Below are 18,255 nucleotides of genomic sequence, written 5' to 3' on the forward strand. Positions count from 1 at the left end.
GTGCCTTAACTTCTTAGCCTGCTGGTGTGTTGGTTCTCTGCATGATCACTCCAAGGTCCCAGAAGAGCTCTGCCCTGTACCCAGTGACTGTCTTGGTATTCAGCTCATCCTGGGTGTTTGCTGTGTCCAAAGGGAGGAGGGACCAGAGCAGCAGGGGCAGAGGAGAAATGTTATTTTTAACAGAACTTTTCTTTCCTTATTGATGCTTTTAGAATGTTAAGTCAGGGAGGGAGCAGTAAGTAGCTTGCTGGTGTTCTCCTTGCACCAGAAGTGGAGGTGTGGAGGAACTTGACTGAGCTCTGCCTTTAGCGTGGCTTCAGCAAAGAGAAAGTATCCTGTGCTTGATGCACTTTCCAAGCTGTACAAACAAAGCTTGAAATGTCTGAAGTACACAGCAGGGCAAGGCAAAATGTCCTTGAGTATTTAGACAGTGTTTTCTCTTTTCCTTTGATCAGGAGGGAACAGATGTGTCTCTTCTTCTCTGTTTGTGCACACCCCCTGATGTACACACATTTGCTGTCCTTGTGCAGGGGCTGCAGTATTTAGGGTAGACTGTTATTCCTCTTTGTTCTTTCTTATTGTTGTTTTGTTGGGTTTGTTGTTTTTTGGGGTTTTTTTTTCCCTGGGAATCCAAGTTGAAATTTAGAGAGGTCAGACTAAATCAGGTTTGAACTTATTCTTGTTCATTCCCCGATCTCTCTTGAATTTGAATAGAGTAAAATAAAAGAATATTATAAGACTCCCTTTAAATAAATGTATGCATATGTATAATCAATTCATTGACTAGTCTTTTTGGGTTTTTTTAAGTATTCAGTCTAAGTGGGCTGCTCAGTGAAATTTGTACATTCATAAAATAGCTGATTGAAAAGCAATATTTCAGATAAATACAAGCCAGCGATCTATCAGCAGCTGTAATAAAAGCTGGGCTTCAGGCTGTGATTTTATTTTGAAATAATAAGAATTGCTTTATTCTTTTTACTTGAGTTACCATGGTAATTCTGTCGTGTAGCAGTGTTATATTGATTTAGAAAGTGGACAGTAATATTTCTTTTGTGTTATTCTGTTTCTAGGGGTTGATTTCTAATTTCCACTTGGAGATTACTTTTATAAATTTCTTAAGTCCTTCCACTTTTTTCTCTAGCAGTGTAATTTTCCTCTCACACATTGCTATTTTCTGAGCTTATTGGTTTGCTCGTATTTTAAATTAAACTTGCTGGTTTCAAATATTGAAATGACATCTTTGTCTGTGTCTGTACTTTGGTTTAGCAAAATATTACAGTCCGCTGTTTTATGCTTAATAATTTAAGGGAAGCTTTATGTCTGTCATCAGTGGTTGTTGGTAACTTATGACTAAACCAACACAGAGCTTAAACCTCTGACATTTTAATACTGCGTAATGGTGCTTCCACCCTGCACACTGTTTCTTCTTCTAGTCTTTGGTGTGTGCCTATGCTAAAGAAAAGGACAATTTTGTGCTGAAGAGATCGTGAAAAGGTTTTGGGTGGAGTTGGTTCTTGGCCACTTTAGGTCTCTGTCCCACATGAGAGAACCGCTGGTTTTGTTCGTTATAGAGGGACCTCCCTGGTTACCCATCTTCCTCATGCAGTTAAAAAGCTTCAGGTTTTCTGAAAGTAAAACTTTGACTTGCAGAGGTGTGTGTACACACCAGATGGCTGATAAAAAATAATGAACTGCTTTAGCTCTGCCCTGGGTTCTTATATCTTTAGCCATGGAGCACTGCTCCTACATTGCTGCTGCCTTAAGAAATGACAGACTAAGTGGGTTGTGGCTGTTACTTGTGGCATCTCTTTTTTTTTGTGTATGTGTGTGAGAAATAATGCTTCTATTCTGAACCTGGGAGATGAAGGGAAATGAACCTCAAGCATCATGTTTTCTGAAGTGGTAGTTTAGATCCTGAAACCAAAGCCACAAATTCTGCTTTAAAAGACAAGTTATTCAGTTTACCTTTTAGTATAGAGGATGGAAAGGCTCCTTTGTGAACACAAAGTACAGGTTTCCTGATCACATGAAAATGCCACTGGAAAGTTTTGTGGTGCAAGTAACTGATGGGAGGGGGAAGTCTTCTTCTGTTGCCCCTCATTCCTGGGCAATGAAAACAGGAGTCCAGGAGCCCCAGACAATCTCTGTTGGAATTGCTGGACCAGCTACAAGCAGGAATTGCCACCGGCTGGAAATGGCAGAAGAGGGCAAGGGTGGCATGAACATGAGGTGCTTGGCCTGAGATGTGAAGTAGCTGGAAAAAGGCAAATGCAATCCTAGAACAGATTGGGTAAGAAACTGATAATAATGATCCCTGTTAATAACATCGGAGAGAGGCAGTGAAAGACCTTGTGTCTTGCGAGTTAATGAGGGGTCACTCATTCTCAGGGACAATAAATCCAGGTGGAAATAGGGACAGAGAGGATGCTCATGAAGACAGAGGGATCCCTGCCTCAGCTTGTCTACATTTCCAAACTGGTCTGCCCTGCATGAGGACACGAGAGGAAACACCAGAAACAAAGGTAAACAGACTTTTTACCAAAAACTATTTTCTTGTCATTAGAAGTAGTGGGAAATGGATAATAATATTTCTAGGCTAGCAACTTGAAAGCTTCTGGACTTGAGAATAGTTGGTCTCTAGATCAGCCTTCCCCAGAAACAGTAGAGGCACAAAGTTAAATTGGCTTGGAGGTTTGAGGCTTAGAGATGTGTGAGAGCTGCAGGAGATGGGTGGGACTTGCTAGTCCTTCTTTAGTCATCAGGCCATGCTGAGGCATTTATGTCACAGTGTATGAAGCTCTGTCAGTGTTTCCATATAAAACCCATATTTTCATGAACATTCATTTATGGTGAAAGTCTGCACATAAGATCCTGCCTGAGGATACCTTTTTCTTTCCTATTAAAATTTTATAAACCCGTCACTTGGCTGGGATTTTTAGTACTGGGAAAGTGAAATAGAACTGGGGCCCTGATGGGGAAGCATGAAGGGTACAGTGTCATTTTCTTCCTCAATGGTCCCTTAAAAAAAAAAAAAAAGCCTTAGCCAGAAGCTGACAGGTGAACTCCTGCCTAGATGGAAAAGGCAAAAGCCATGTCTGCAGGTTTGAGCTTCTTTACAGTGATCTGATTTGGGTTGATCTGAGTGTGAAAATGCCTCAGCAGCTGCGGTTCCTAGAAATCTGCCCTGGCTTTTCTGCATGTGTGGTGGTGTGCAGGTGTTGCCCGTGCTGTTGGGCTTGAGAGCAGTGATCCACAAACCTTAAAACCTTCAAATAGGGCTTGACCTGTGAGGCTGTAATGGCCCTTGGAGCCATTGGTGATGTCTGTTACACATTAGTCTGTAATAGCTCCAGAATAAATAATGTGATTACTTTTATTTTTAAGTCAGTAATTATATCTCTCTGCAATGGAGTGCAAGGGCTCTGAATGTTAAAATACAGTTTTAAAGTAAAGCAACAAGAGACTGTTTAATGTCTCTGGCAGACTTGGCACAGAGTGCAAGTTCTCTGCTTTCTTTCTCCAGCATTTTCTTTCTCATTGCTTACTCATATTACAGTGTATCCCTGCTACTAGGAGCTGACATCCCGTCCCAGATTCTCTGTGATGTGGCAAACAAATACTTAATATTATCTCCTCAAAATAATGCTTTGGTCTTTCCCCATCCACCTACTTTTCAGGAAGAGCTTCAATTGATAATTTGCACTCATCTTAGCAGAGCTCTGTGCTCAAAAGAGCAATCTTAATTTTGTCCTGGTAGGAGAAAGGACCAGATGATTTAACAGACTCTTTATTTTTTTTTCATAAGTGTTTCTCACTGTGTCTGGTGTTCCCACTGGATGCGGTGCTGCCTGCATCCTAAGTTAAGATTTGGGTCTGTTACCCCCCACCTAAAATATATTTCCTTTCCCTACAGTTGATTCAATTATAACTCTAGGATATATCTTCTGGGACTGAGTAATTGGCTGGGTCAGAAGTAATCTTTATTTTCACTAGGGCGATGTTTACAAACTGATGCTGTAGTATCTCTTTAAAGCCCACTGAGAATCTGATTAAAGGCCTGAGGATCTTCTGCAAAGATTGCCTGCTCCCAGTTGACTTGAAAGGGTCAGCATGCTGTCACAGTTTCGACGACTAAGAATTAACTTAGGGCTGATTCAAATGCTACTCTCTGTGTATTGCATTGATTGGGCTGCTTTCAGCTGGCAAGAGGTAACTTTATACTGTAGCACGTGTGAACTCCATTTAGTTAAATAGGAAAGCTGAATGAATATGGTTGCTTGTGGCATGGGAGCTCAAAGGTGAACATGTTCTACCCCTTCTGCCCTGAATTAAATACTTCGGGGAGAGTGGGAAAGGAATGTAATTCTCACTGGGATACTGACTGCTGCAGCTGTTTTTCACCAAGTGCAGCTCCTAAGCTTCTCATAATCCTTTCTTCTTCTCTTCCCCATGTATGGTCCACCCTGTAGGCTTGGCCTTAATGAGATGGGATTGTCTGTAGTGGAAACAGCATCAGAGTGCTCCTTTGACTAGGAAAAAAAAACCAACAAAACAGGCCAAATAAAATGAGTGTGGTGCATCATTATTTCTACCCATTTTTCAGGAATTGGTAATAGCATTAGGATTTTTAACCTGGCTTCGTGTGAGCATCAGTGCTCAAAGGTGTCATGCATCAGTGTGGGAAACAGCTGGTGTTGACTCACACAAGGCTGGGGGTTAGGTGTCACACTTCCATTTGCTAGCCTTAAAGTAGCTTCTGAAAATGCCCTGCTGAGTGCAACCACCTGACATAATGATGTGCTCTGTGAGAAGTGATGCCAGGCTACAAACTGGTGTCTTCTGGCACTGGCAGTGTGTGCACCAGTGTGTTCTTTCTGCTTGGGGTGGTTGGCTCCTTCCTCATCACGGGCCAAGCTCCATGTGCTTAAGTTTCAAATGATGACTTGTTTGCCACTCACTTCCCATCCTAAGGAACTAGATAAAAAATTGAGCTCAACAAAACCCTTGCTAAATCCTGATCTGTACTCAGGGTTTCTCAGTGTGTGCTGTTCTCATTTAGCTTGTGAGCTTACAGCACTGACTCTTCACAGAACACTCCTTGGTCATGTTTAATCAAAGAAAGCAAATATTTCTTTGTCTTGGGTTAAATTTCCATTAGATCTACAGAACAGAGCCAGTTGTGAAGATTATTATGCTGGTTCCAGCTACAAGAGAGTCATGTGAGTTGTTACTTCAGTACCAGCTGCGAACGGTGTGACAAGTCTCATTTTGTTTCAATTAAATTCATACTCTTCAAATGGTATTAACCTAGTTAAAATTTTGCTTATCAAAGCAAGATCTGTAAAGCCAGCCAGGTAAGTGTGTATTACTGTTTGAAGTTGTATGAGAATGCAGGAGGAGGAGTTGATTTTGAGCTTTCCTCGTGGTGCATATCATGATCAAGCGCTGGAGGCAACTTGAACATCTGAATGAGTTTGTCATTAAAGGAGCAGGGCTGATAGCCAGGCTGTGTTTACTCAGCATTTCCCTGCAAGCTCTCAGAGTGCTCAAGTGTTTACCCTTGAGTTTATCAGAGATGCCTACCCAGTTAGGGAAAGGTCTGACACACCCTGTGGATGCTGAATGAAAATATTTCCAGGAAATAAATGGTGAAAATGCTTTTTATGTCCTGTAATAAACCACTAAGACATCATGTAGGAAAAAAAAACAAACACAAGAAAAAGAATAGGACTTTCTGTGACGTATGTTTATACTTACCTGGTACTATGCTATGTAAAACAATGTATACAGAATAGCAAGAAATAATCTCCATCTTAGAATGCTTGAATTAAGCATAAAAAAACCAAGCCAAACAAAAAAAAAAAAAGTTGAGAAGGACAATGAAAATAAAGTAACTTTCTCAAAATAGCAGCATTTTGGTAATCTGTAGTGGGATGAAATTCTGCTCTCCACATCTTAGGCCTGAACACTAAGTGCTGAATTGCAAAAAAACCCCATGAAAGTTGATGTGCTTGTTGCTTCAATAGCATACCTGAGGGCAGATCAGATCAGCATGGGCTCTGCCTGTCAGTCTGTTTCCAGTTTACTTTGAGAGTAAGATTTTGTGTTCTGTGTCAAATGCTAATCTCACTGTCACTTATGCAATTCCATGTGTCATCCTCACCTTCCCCTTTGCTGGATTTACTCTGCTGTATAATAGGGATTCTGGCAAAATGTTTTTCCTCTAAAATACAGAGGAACAAAACCGAATGGAACATGTGCTCCACTGACAGTGATATTTAAAAAAATATTAGCAAGGAGATTTGCAATTAAAGCATATAAGTATCTTTGGAAATCTAAAGTTAACCAGGTCTTTGAGTACAGGAGGAGAGCCTTCCTCACAGTTGCTCCTGTGCCAGCTGTGGTGAAACCCATCTGTGCTTCACTTGGAGCCATTTGCCTTCTGCACCAGAGGAGCACATCCTGCTTTAACACCTCCATTTTTTTCCCACTTCTTTCACACATCTGTGTGGCTCTGTACTCATCCTGCCTCTTCAAAAGACAGAAATCTTCATTTCTCCCTCCATTTTTGAAGAATTGAGATTCTTGAGTCCTTGAATCCTTTGACTTGCCCTCTGCTATGCTGCCTTTGCAGCATCCTTTTTATATAATCACCACTGCTACCAGGATTCTGTAATACAGCCCCACTCCTCTCTCTAATAGACTGCTATGATGTCCATGACTTACATCCCTGAATTTTCATTACTGCTACAAAGACTTTTGCACACTTTAAAAGGGAACAGATGGATTCTTCCCTATTTTGGAGGAGATCATTCGTGCCTGTCCACCTTCTCAAGTTCACCTATTTTCATTACTTTAACTTAAAATGATTTGTGGAGCCTTCTGAGCTCTCAAAATTAAACTGGAGCCTGAATAAGATTTGAACCTAGATTTTCCTCATCTAACCTAAAGTAGTTGATAGCTTTCAAGGGAGGACCTGGAGAACAGTTCATTTTGGTTATAGTTCAAAACAGTAGTCAGTCTGTTCTTTCCCACTGTGCTCTTTCAACGTTGCTCCAAGGAAGCTCACAAAGAGCCCCTTCTGAGATTGAAGTGGGAACAGAGTACTAATTGTTAAATTATCTTTTGCTCCCCAAAACCTATGGAAAACCATCTGAAGGATGTTAGTTGCATACAAAGTATTTCTGTCTCCATCCAGTGTTAAGTAGTCTGTTTAAGAAATCCTTTATGGTCTGTCCTTGGCAGTTCTCAATAGGCTTTTGCACTCAAACAATATGGACTCTAGCAGGTGGCATTTTTGGCAAATGACCTCTTCTCAATACCAGGATGTTCAGAAGCTGACCTTTCTCAGAACCATTAAAACAGGAGGTGAAGGGCAAAGGTACAAGTAATAGGATGAAGATGCACTAAGATCTTAGACCAGAAGGAAATCAAAATATTGGTTTCCAAAGAATTAAATAACTGGTGAAAGAGAGTGGTCTGCTAGCTGGGCATAGTCACTAGCAGAGCTTCTCTAGAAACAACCAATGCAAACCTACCAGAGTGGGTCTTCTGCTGTTGCAGAGGTTAATCACATAAGCAGTTCTGCAACTTGCTGACTTTTTTTCCTGTGATCTATTCACATTTGCCTTTCTGACATGAACTGCAGTAATATGCACAATTTATGTGTCTCTGTCTGATTTTGGCTAATTGTAGTAGTAATTACTAATTTCCAACCCTTGACCTGCTTTTTTAATTGCATTTTTAAATGATCTTTTTGTGCCATTTTAGAATTTGGTGTTTGGTTTTTAATTTAGATAAATTATGCTAAAGTGTTCTTGAGAGAGCTGCACGCTAAGGTCAAAAGCTTTATCTGCACAGGGCCCATTTACTTTAACCTATTTTAATAATCATGGCTGCTTTCTTTAATGAGTAGCTTTTGTCTGAACTAGGCTAAATCTGTCCTGTTTAGACCTAGGCTGCTGATGTAGCAGTAAAACAAAGTGCTGCAGGGTAGCCCTGAGGCACTGGGATCACTGCCTGAGCCAGGGAGGTTCTGGGGCTGGGTTTCCCTGCCTCCATCCCTCCTTCCAGCTCCCAGCACCCCCACCCCACAGCACCTCTGCAAAGCAACCAGAGACTGACCATGGGCCTTCAGGTGCTCAGCAGCCACCCCAGGCTGTATCTTCAGCATCTCAGCATCAGTTTAGCTGCACAGGTACCTCAGTGACCATGTTTGAATGCCTGTCCCTCTTCTTTTCCCCATAAGTAATAGGGAAATGCCCATCCCTGCTGGTGGTGGCCAGGATCCCTGGTTGTGCTGGTTGCCCTGGGAGTGGGTGTGGGCTCTGGGAGAGGTGTTTGGGATGCTGGTAACATGGGCTGGATGAGCACCCCCTGCCCTCTGGACTGCAGCCTCCCAGGGGGGTGGCATTTTGTCCCCTAGCCCAGGGAGGGATGGGCAGCACTGGGAATGGCAGAGGCTCATCTTCAGCCTTCTTGTGGGAGGGCTCACAGCATTTTTAGAAATTACCCCTTTTCATCCACAAAAAAGGATGTGTGTGTGTGTGTGTGTGTGTACAGGTAGAGGTGGATTGCTTTGGTGGCAAACTGCTAGATTTTACACCAGTTGGTTTTCTGCCTTTCCTCCTCCTCCTTTTGCTTTCAACGGGGAAAGTTTCACCGGGTTTGATGTTTTCAAACTTGGAAACAGGTATTAAAGAGCAATTAGCTGGCTGGCCTCTCTGGATAAAACAGATAACGCTTGCCAAAGATCTTCTTGTCTTTAAACATTTGTACAAATCTCTTGTCAAATATAGAAGTAATTGCCTTTTCCCCCCTTCTCTTTTTCCTCTCTCAACTGCTTTCAGTCCTGCATCTGGTTTAATATAATGGGTGTTTGCATGAATGGCTTAGTTAGGCAGAGTGGTAATAAAACACTTTAAATTTATTGTGACATTTGGATTTAATTAAAAAGTACACACTTAGAAAAGTAAAACATAATGTGTAGAGGGAGTCAGGAAGGTTTTTCTCTTTTTCTTCCAAAAAGCTAATTAGAGTTGTATTTTAAATTGTTTATGTGCTGCTAATCATTGTAATAAATCATTTATACTGAGAAAGACACACTCTAATGTGCTTGTGTAACTGTTTATGCTCTCAAGTTTCTATCATGAACAAATTGATCTGGAAGTGAATTTATTAACCACTAGGGAAGAAATCATTAGTGCTTTCTCTAAATATTCCCCAGGTACACTTTTATTATAGTAGTTTACTGTTTTAACTAAAAAGTAACGTTACAGGGCCTTGGTTGTAATTATGATGCAAATTGACTTTCCATCACTTAAAAGGGAGGAAAACTGCCTTTTTGCTGGTAATATAAATCTATGTCTTATATGCCAGAATGCCTCACGGCTTCCAGAGGTTTTTTTGCTGAACAAACTACAAATTAGTGTTTCCAGAGGAACTAGTTGAGGGGACTTCATGGAAGTTTTAAGATAGTTCAGTGCAAAGTTTCATCTCTTTAATCTACCCAGCCTTTGCTGAAGAATTTTAGGACAATGTAAGTGTAGCCTGTCACATTAAATCTGGCAGCACACTTACAGTTACACAGAAACATGGTGCTTTCAGAATGCTGGAGACCACTCAACATCTCTTGCAGATAACTGGCATTGCTGGTTCCCTGTCAGCAGTGACATATGGAGTCTGATGGCTGGAACAGCTTTCATAGTTGGAGGTGTTGCTGAATTCTTTCTTTTTCAGCACTCATATTTTCCCCATAGTAGTAAATTGCTTTTCCAACCTTGACCAAGAAACTAATCTGACCATTGAAAGCTCCAGTTAACATTAGCAGGTTTTGTGGGTGCTTTTTAAATTTAGCAGCTATTGTTTGAGTACTGAATTATTTATTAACAGGACTAACATCAAGCCACCAGGCAGGAATACCCACAACATGGTGATTTATGTAGTTGAATACATAGTTAGGCATTTTTATTTGAAGTCCTCAGATCTGTGAACTACAACATAAACTTGATAAAGAGGTTTCATTTTTTATGGGACATTCTTAATCTTAAAAACCAACCACCAAGCCACAAAACCAACCAGTGTTCTGATTTCTGGTAAACCAGACAGTCTGTAGACTTTTCCAGCAGAGAAAGGACAGTTGATATGCAAAAAAATACTTTTGGGGAATACATCTATTATTTGGAGGAGATGACTTAAAAAGGAGCACCGGGAGGATGCCTGTGGAGTCCCTGTCAGAGGCAACAGCAGAACATGGTAGCACCAGGAAAGAAGTAGAGAGAGGATTCAGTTGGGACCAAAAGCAAGGACTCCTTGTGCCTTTACACAGAAACTCTTCAAAATCACTTGTGAAAGCTGCAAACCATTGTGCTTCAGGGAGTCAGGCACTGGGCTGAAGGCCTGAAGTATCTGCACTTTTATTTTTACTCTCATGTTTTGTTTTGGTGGTTTTGTTTTCATATGGTCCTTCTCTGCTCATGGTTGAGTGAATGTTAGGTTTCCTCTCTAGCCTTAGGGAGGCTCACGAGTGACAAACACTCGTGTATCAATCCCAGCCATATGCACACCCTGCCACCAGCAACCAGTGGGCCCATGTGTGTATGTGTGAAGAATTTACTGGCACTTCAATTACAGAAATGTCACTGAAGCAGCTTTCCACTTTCAGATTTCCCCCCCCCAAATAATTTTCCCTCACAAGATCAAGATATTTATTCTGTCTCTTTTTAGACAATATTTCTGATATGTTGGTCTAAAATCCAGTAACATTACACACGTTTTGCTTGCAAAGTGTGAAATTCTTTTGAGAATTCTAGCTATTCATTTTTCCAGAAACCTACTCTACAGTGTTCTGCCACATTAGGTTTCCCTAATAATCCATGGGAGGATGTGATCAAGATCTATTACTGCCTCTCGGTGTGAACGTCGCCAAATTCTGTAAAGGAGCTGTAGTGGCAATTCACTTTGCTGTTTGCAGGTATTTAAGTCTGTATTTGGAAAGCCTTGCTGTACTAACCAGGCTTCAGGCTGGAAGGAATCAAAGGACATCCCGTGTCTTTTAGAAACTGTTTTTTTTTCTCTTGTCGTCTTTAGATCCTTTTATGGCCATTTTCAGAGCAAAATAAGAGGCCTTCAGTCATTTTGTATTCTGCTGAATCTGACACTTAGCAATGTAAACGTGTCTATCAGGATGCCATTAATTGAGAATAATAAATGTCCCTTTATATGCAAAGTCTTTATGTAGAGGTGACTCCTGCTGCGATTCCTGAAGGCATTTTTCCTTCAAAGCACAAATATATCAGCACTTAAAGCAGCATTTGATATCCTCTTGCTGTTCCTCTGGCCTGAGCTCTGCATTGCTGCTGCTTATTTTATTTCTCACCACACTTTACAAGGTGTGCTGTATCCAAATGTGGACCTTCTCTGCAGAAGTGTCTGTGAATTAATGAAACTGAATAAGAACCAGTGGCAGTTTTACAGAAAGTCCTTTGGTAAATAGAAGAGGGAAAGGGAGCAGCACAGCCATGTAATGGATGGAGTTAGTGGGAATAAAGTTGGTGCCCATTTTCCCCAGTGGAGCTGCTGGGGACAAGTTGTTCTCCACCACCACTTGCTGTGTAAGAACAGCTTTTGTGTAGTCTGCTCCTGCAGTTTTGAGCTTGTGTAAAAGTGGTAAAGCATATTGAATGATAGACACTGCCTGGGCAAGCTGCTTAAATATGTAGCCTTGGAGAACCAGGTCTGTAGGCTTTTTAGTAGAGCTCTGTTGTAATTTCAAACTTTCTTAATGGCCTTGGTGCATAGTGGCCTAGTAAGATTTAATACCTCCTGTTTAAGCTTCATTTTGTATCCTTCCTTTTTAAAAATTCCTGGCAGCTGGACAAAAAAATTACCCAGGCTGACCCTTCTACTTGTAGGACTTCCAAGATGTTTGCATCCTGCACCAAGGGGACAGTGGCCTTTGTGTGAGGTGGCAGCACTTGTCCTGGGTGTGCAGGAGTGGTTCCAGAGTGTGGAAGTGCCAGGGGAAATTGCCACTTTACAGTTCAGGATGAAAATGAAGTAAATCTTGTTTGTAACAAATAAAAGTGAGCAATAATTGTAACATATTAAGGCTGTGTAAGAGGTGGGGGCACAGGATTGTTCTGACTTGGTTGTGTAGAATGGGAAGTGGTGCCTTGGTTTAACTCTTCATTGCCCTCAGAAGGGTCTAATATGCAGGTGTGTAGGCTGATTCAGACCTTAACAGGGAGATCTATAGTTTTGCACCGTATTGCTTCAAGTAAAACCACCAAATGGAGCTGTGATGAAGCCATCCGTGAACTGCATATCAAAAGACTGATTGTTCTCTGGTGTTTTTAATGCAGAGCATCTGTCTTAAATGCTAACTTCCAAAATATTTCTCTGAGCACTGATAATGTGATGCTAACTGTGGGATGCATCTTTACCATTTTCTATGCTCTGTAACAAAAATAAGAGCTCAGAGGGATATTAGTATGCTAATACATTAACATAAAGTACACCCTTTTCCTGCAAAAATAGGCATTCCTCCCACCACAGCTGAAGAGAAGAGAGGATATTGTCTGTGGAGGTTTGCATATTGTACTGCAAGTGTATTTAGACATTAGAAACTGAAGAAATGGGAAACTAGATATGTCTGGGGAGTAACTACTAATCTAAGTGTCAGGTTTGGTACTGGCAGACTCTGTGGAACCAGTAGCTCAAATCTCCGGAGGGCTGGCGGAGCCCTTGACCTTCGTAGCAAGAGCTGAACTCTTGTTAATGTGAGGGCTGATCTCAGAGACAGGGATGGGCAAGTCTTAAATACAGAAGTGGTGCCTGTTTTGCATAGATACAGGATGTCACAGAGCACTAATGTATAGGAAAGGTTTTCCCTGATTTTCTTGGACATCTAAGCAGCGCTGTCTACGTGCTGTCTGTTGGCTTCACTGCTCTCTGGAGATGGCCATGTTTTATCGTTCCAGTTGTCTGTGGTTGCAATATGAGAGTCTCTAGGCAAAAAAAAAAAAACCCCAAAAAAACCCGGTGTGAGTTCTAGAAGAATTTTTTTTAAAATTCAAATTTTCTGTTTTCTTAGGCAGTAGAAATAGTTCATGGTGGAGCTCGTTTAGGGAAAAAAAAAAGCAAATATTTTGGATATATCCTACTTGTGTCCTTAGCAATATAAAAGTGATAAAATTTTTGCTTCTCAGGGATCAGCATGTCATTTGTGAAATCATCTGTAGGCCTTTGAAAACAAGATAAGTGTCCATCACTTGAAGTTGGCCATCTGTCCTATTGACAGACCAGAGAGTGCCTAGCAACCCTGATGTCAATCCAGCACCATATTAGTGGTGGTAGATACAGGGAGAGGCTGAGGGAATTGGGTTTTCCAGCCTGGAGAGCAGAAGGCAGTGGGGAGATGTCACTGTCAGGATGTTCAGGGATGACTGAGCCAAACTATTCTCAGAGGGGACCAGAGGCTCACACACCTGGGAGAGGAGATCTTGCCAGGCACTCCCACAGGAAAATAATCCCTGCCCTAGGCAGCTGTGGGCAGGGCCAGGCAGTGGCAGGGTGGGATTGGGGGTGGATGACACAGTGATGGTCCTGATACAACACTGGGAGGAGAAACTGGCTCTCAGCTTCCTGGGCTGAATTGGCTCTCAGGACATATCTACCACTCCTTTTGTGTTTCCAAATGGCCCAGTTTGGGACTGGGGACAGATTTCAGATGCAGTAGGTTTGGGTCTGAAGTGAAAATAAGGCTGAACCTGCATAAAGAGTGAGAAGTCTCTGGAGAAGTCTTCTGCTGTTTAATTTTCTGAAAGCAAGGTACCAATCACACACCTGGCAGTGGCTGTGAAATTGCTGCTACGGATAAAAAAAAAATGGGAAAGATTTTTTTTACTTGACCTTTGGGGTGCCTGAAACGCAGATATCTACTCTTTTTCACACAATTCCTGTTTGTAAGCAGTTCAGTTAAGGACTCAGATGGATCTCAGGTTTTGCAAATACTCTTTCACATGCTTCCATTAGTTTTTAGATCCAGAGCAGATGTTGTTCTTCCTTATCAGATTTTTGGTTCACTGTGAGTTGAGGAATAAGTACAGTGGTGGGATATAAAGATGAAGCAAAATGAATTAAGATTTCCATACCCACATTACCACTTCAAATACTTTTGGCACTCAAAAAAAAAAAAGACCTCCTAGCACTTGAAGTAACAAATTACTCATCTTCCACTCTTCCGCTTTGCTGTGGCAGATCATGGCTTGCTTTAAAGTAACATTCTTTTTTTCCTCTGCGTAGATAATGCAGGCACTCCTCTGAAAAGAGGTACCACATGGAGTACAGTAGGGTTGAGGGAGATTTGAGAAAAGGGTTACATTTAGCATGTGGAAGCAGTGAATGTGGGCTGCAGATAAACGACGTGGGTTTAGAGCAATCATCACTGCTCCAGCGTGATTATTTTTCTCAGGGACAGGAGCTGGCTCTTTCTTTCCTTTGAAGAACTACTGTGCTGGTGGCTGCACCATATTTTATATAACGTTTGTGCTGACGTCTTCTTCCACTTCCTATCTGCCTCCCATCCTCACCCACAAGTCGGATGCTGGGATCATGTCACTTCTGAGTCCCCAGCAGGGGAACAAACAGGTGGCTACAACAGGTTACAGCCCCGCGCCCGTGCCGTTTACTTCGTGCATATAAAAGCATCTGCTCCAGAGCTTCAAAAGTGAGGGTTGCAGGGAGGCTGACATCATCTTGGGAACAATCAGAGCTAGGAATAATGTAAGGTTGTTCAGGAGCTCTTCAGGTTAATAAGTCAATGTCTGCAGCTGATTCCTCACTGAAAGGTGTGCTGAGAGTGAGCTGGGATTGTTCCCTTGACCTGTGCAGCAAAGAGGAGGACATGGCAGGGCTGCAGATGTGCTCTGGGAAATCAAAGCTTGCTTCTGTGTCCCAGCTAGATATCCAGCTGTATCTTTTGAGTACTGCTTTCTGAAGAGACAAGGCAGGGAAAGAAGGAATCTAACATGATTTAGACGTAATAAGGTGGACTTTGCGGCAGCCCTGCCCTTAATGACTTTTATTCTCACAAACCTGGTTTCCAGATATTTATAGTCTGTGGACTTTTTCTTAAAATACCAAAATATTTGTAGCTATTTTCTTTCTTTTGAGGGAGAATAAATTACCTGGTGTCATTGAACACTGTATGTTTCCTTGACAAAAAGCAAATTTTCTTTAGATTCAGTTTCTTGAACTCCTTGGAAAATTGTATATCATGTGAACACTAGGAATTAATCTGAATAGCCAGTGATGTAAAAATGCTCCCTCTGCTGTGATTGGTGTGGCCCAGGGAAAGGCAGCTCTCAGGCTGCCTCCCTCACTAACTGCCCAGCCTCACGGCAGATTGGCATCATTCCCTGGAGAACCATAATAGAGCACTCCCTGAAGTGCTCAAAATCCTGAAGGGAAATTAGGATCTTTCTTTTTTTAATGGGGTTTCTGAAGTGCTTCTGTTCATCCAAAGGACTGCGGGCTATTAAATGAGGGGGGGGGGGAGGGGGACAGGCTAACGGTTTTTCTAATTACCACACTTCCTCCCTCTCCCCCTTTTTAAGTGGCTTTGGACAGTTGCAGAACTTTGATTTTAATTTTGTCTAATCTCCTGAGATATCTAGGTAGGGAAAACTATTGTAACTAAAAATGGCTCTGATTTTTTTTTTTTTTCCCCTTTCTTCCATTTTAATAGGTATGTTTAGTCTACATTAAAAGCTTTCTAGAGAACCTTTTATAACTGGCTAATTTAAGCTTGTCAGGTTTTAATTATAATCTCTCTATACACGAGTTAAGATGCTTAATGCTAGTGAAAAGTTCTGAATACAAAGCAAACCTGTGTCAAGTTGCAGAGGACTCTTACCCGTCTTAATTGCTTCTGGTCTGAACTTTAACCTTAACTCTCCCATCTGTCTTAGACATTCCCTTCTCTCATCGCAGCCACTTTCCTTCCACAGAGTGCTGAGGATCTGTCTTAATTCTGTGGGATCTTTAGTCCAGCAAGATGTTCAGTTCCCTCTCTACCCCACTGCAGCATGATGCACGTTGCCAGAGCACAGCCCTGCTGCCCCAGGGAGCCCCGAGTCTGCCCTTACCCTGCCAGGATGGGGCAGCTTCTTGGAAGATGGGGCCCCTTAGGTGCTGGGGTGCTTTTGGATCCCAAATGTCAGGACAGCTTCTGATCTCAGTGAAAATCTCTCGCCAACAGCATCCGTAGTGGTATTTGTTTGCAGTTTTATGGATTTTTTAGGGAGTTTGTTCCTTTTTTAGGACCATTGTCTACCTAATATTCCAGCCGTGCCCCAGCCTTTGTTGCAGAGGTTAGTTGTGTCTTTTTCTTTGATAAGAATGAGCTTCATTCAAGCTTAGAAAATTAGCCTTGAAAATACTCAGTCGGTGCAGATTCCTTCTGGAGAGTGCATTTAAAAGTTTGAATCCAAAATTGATTTGGAAGTGCTCTAATCTAAAATAACCCTGATGTTAGCATTGTTGTCTGCAGCTCCTGCTGGCCCTGGCGTTCCGGTTCAGCGCATTGGCACACAGTTCCCTGATGCTGTGAAATTGAGACTCATCTGGAGATACAGACTTTTCTAAAAAGGATTGCAGGGCACTTAAGACTCCTTATTTCATTAGTTCAGTGAAGGAGTGCTTTTCAGCAGTCAGGAATCTCATGATGAGGTGGACGAAAACTGAGCAAATCAAGAGGTAGAGAGTCCCATGGAAATGGAGCAGTGGAAAAGCTGCTCAGGAAGTTTTTGGCCCTGAAGCGTAGCATTTTTGGAGCTGAAGGTTAGTGGTTTAGGATTTCTTTTTAGTCTGAGGTTTCAGGCAAAGCATTAGTAAATATACACCCGGGCCAGACTTCAGGCGGTACATTTCAGCATTTCAGGAGGCTTTAAGTTCTGCACGCTTTGCTAGGTCATATGATATAAGGTTTTTCCCATTGTTTTTAACCAAGTGTAGCCATCAGCATCTTCATGTATGTTGGTGAGAATTAAATGGAGCATAAATAACTGAATTGAAGAGCAGACTTCCACTTTAAGGGGAACGGTTGCTGCATGAAGCAGTGGTAATGATCCAGAGGAGCAGGATGCATTGAGGAAAAGAGTAAAGTGTGAGTACCATCCAAAGTGCAGGCAGCAAGTCATAAATTCTTGTAGAGGTGGTGGTCTGAAATTCAAGGAATAGGATTAGAGAGCTACTGTAGGTTAATGAAAACAGCTCCCTTAGGATCAGCTTGAATTCAACTCAGTGGTCAACCGTAAGAAGAGGAATGTCTTGTGCAATTCCAGCTTCTCATCCATATTCTGAATGCTGTGATGTTCCTGAATGCTTAATAGAGTAGAATATGTTCTGTTATGGTATATTTCCTAGGACCCTAGGATGCTTTAATGCAAACTAAATGTCATGCTAACTTGCCCCAAACCCTTAGTGCTCACTTTATTCTGAAATATATGGTGAATTGCAGCAGAGTTGCCACCAAAGCTTTTCCAAGTTATTTCACAAAAAAAAAAAAAAAAAAAAAAAAGAAAAAAAAAAAAAAAAGAGAGAGAAAAAAGAAATGTCTTGCAATTTTACTTGCATCTTTCCTGTTTTCCAGGGTAATAGTACTAAAATTCTGCCTCTATTCATCAGCTCAGAGGAACTCATTATAGAACTGTATACAACAGCTAATGCCAAGAAACCACTTTTCATTCTTATCAGCATAATTTCTTGTAAAAAAGGGTAGCATTAGTGGCCAGCTGTGGCTTGTGAGCCCTGACTTAATCAGTTGTGAAAAACAAAAATTAGTTTGAGGCATATCATTACTAACCAACTGCAGCTATAACAAATGTTTAATGAAGAGTGCTGGGGTCTGCATACCTTTCCCTGGGACTGAAAGGGGAGATGGCCAAGAGCAGGACTTTCTCTGTCCTTATTGTACAAGTGAAATGGGGTGGAGTAAAATCTGTCTGTGGAAGCAAACTCTGGCTAAGTAAGGCTTGACCCCAGTAGATAGAAGAAAAGAAGCAATGAAAGAATTTAGCCTCTCCTTTCTCTGTCTTCTCTATCTTTGTGGCATTAGGAGAACAACAACTTTCGTTGCTGTTATTTTCAAGGTACAGCAAGTTCTTTCTGACAGATTTCACCCTGCCCTTTTTCTAGTCCTGAAATATTAAACTGCCATTCCCAAAGCAGTCAAGTGATAAAGGTGCTGTGCTC

General features: G+C 41.7%; 1 protein-coding gene across 4 annotated transcripts in view; it reads left to right on the forward strand.

Moving 5' to 3' along the window:
- LMO1 (LIM domain only 1) overlaps positions 1 to 18,255 on the forward strand; it is a 62,684-nt gene that overhangs the window by 19,122 nt on the left and 25,307 nt on the right. Inside the window, exon 1 of one of the 4 annotated variants that reach the window (XM_071761792.1) lies at positions 2,499 to 2,522. The exons of the other annotated variants lie outside the window; for them this stretch is intronic. The gene's annotated coding sequence lies outside the window, so the exon portion shown is untranslated. Of the gene's footprint in view, positions 1 to 2,498; positions 2,523 to 18,255 lie in introns of those variants that run through there. 4 annotated transcript variants of the gene reach the window in all.

This window comes from Heliangelus exortis, chromosome 18, assembly GCF_036169615.1.
Source record: "Heliangelus exortis chromosome 18, bHelExo1.hap1, whole genome shotgun sequence".
NCBI lineage: Eukaryota > Metazoa > Chordata > Aves > Apodiformes > Trochilidae > Heliangelus > Heliangelus exortis.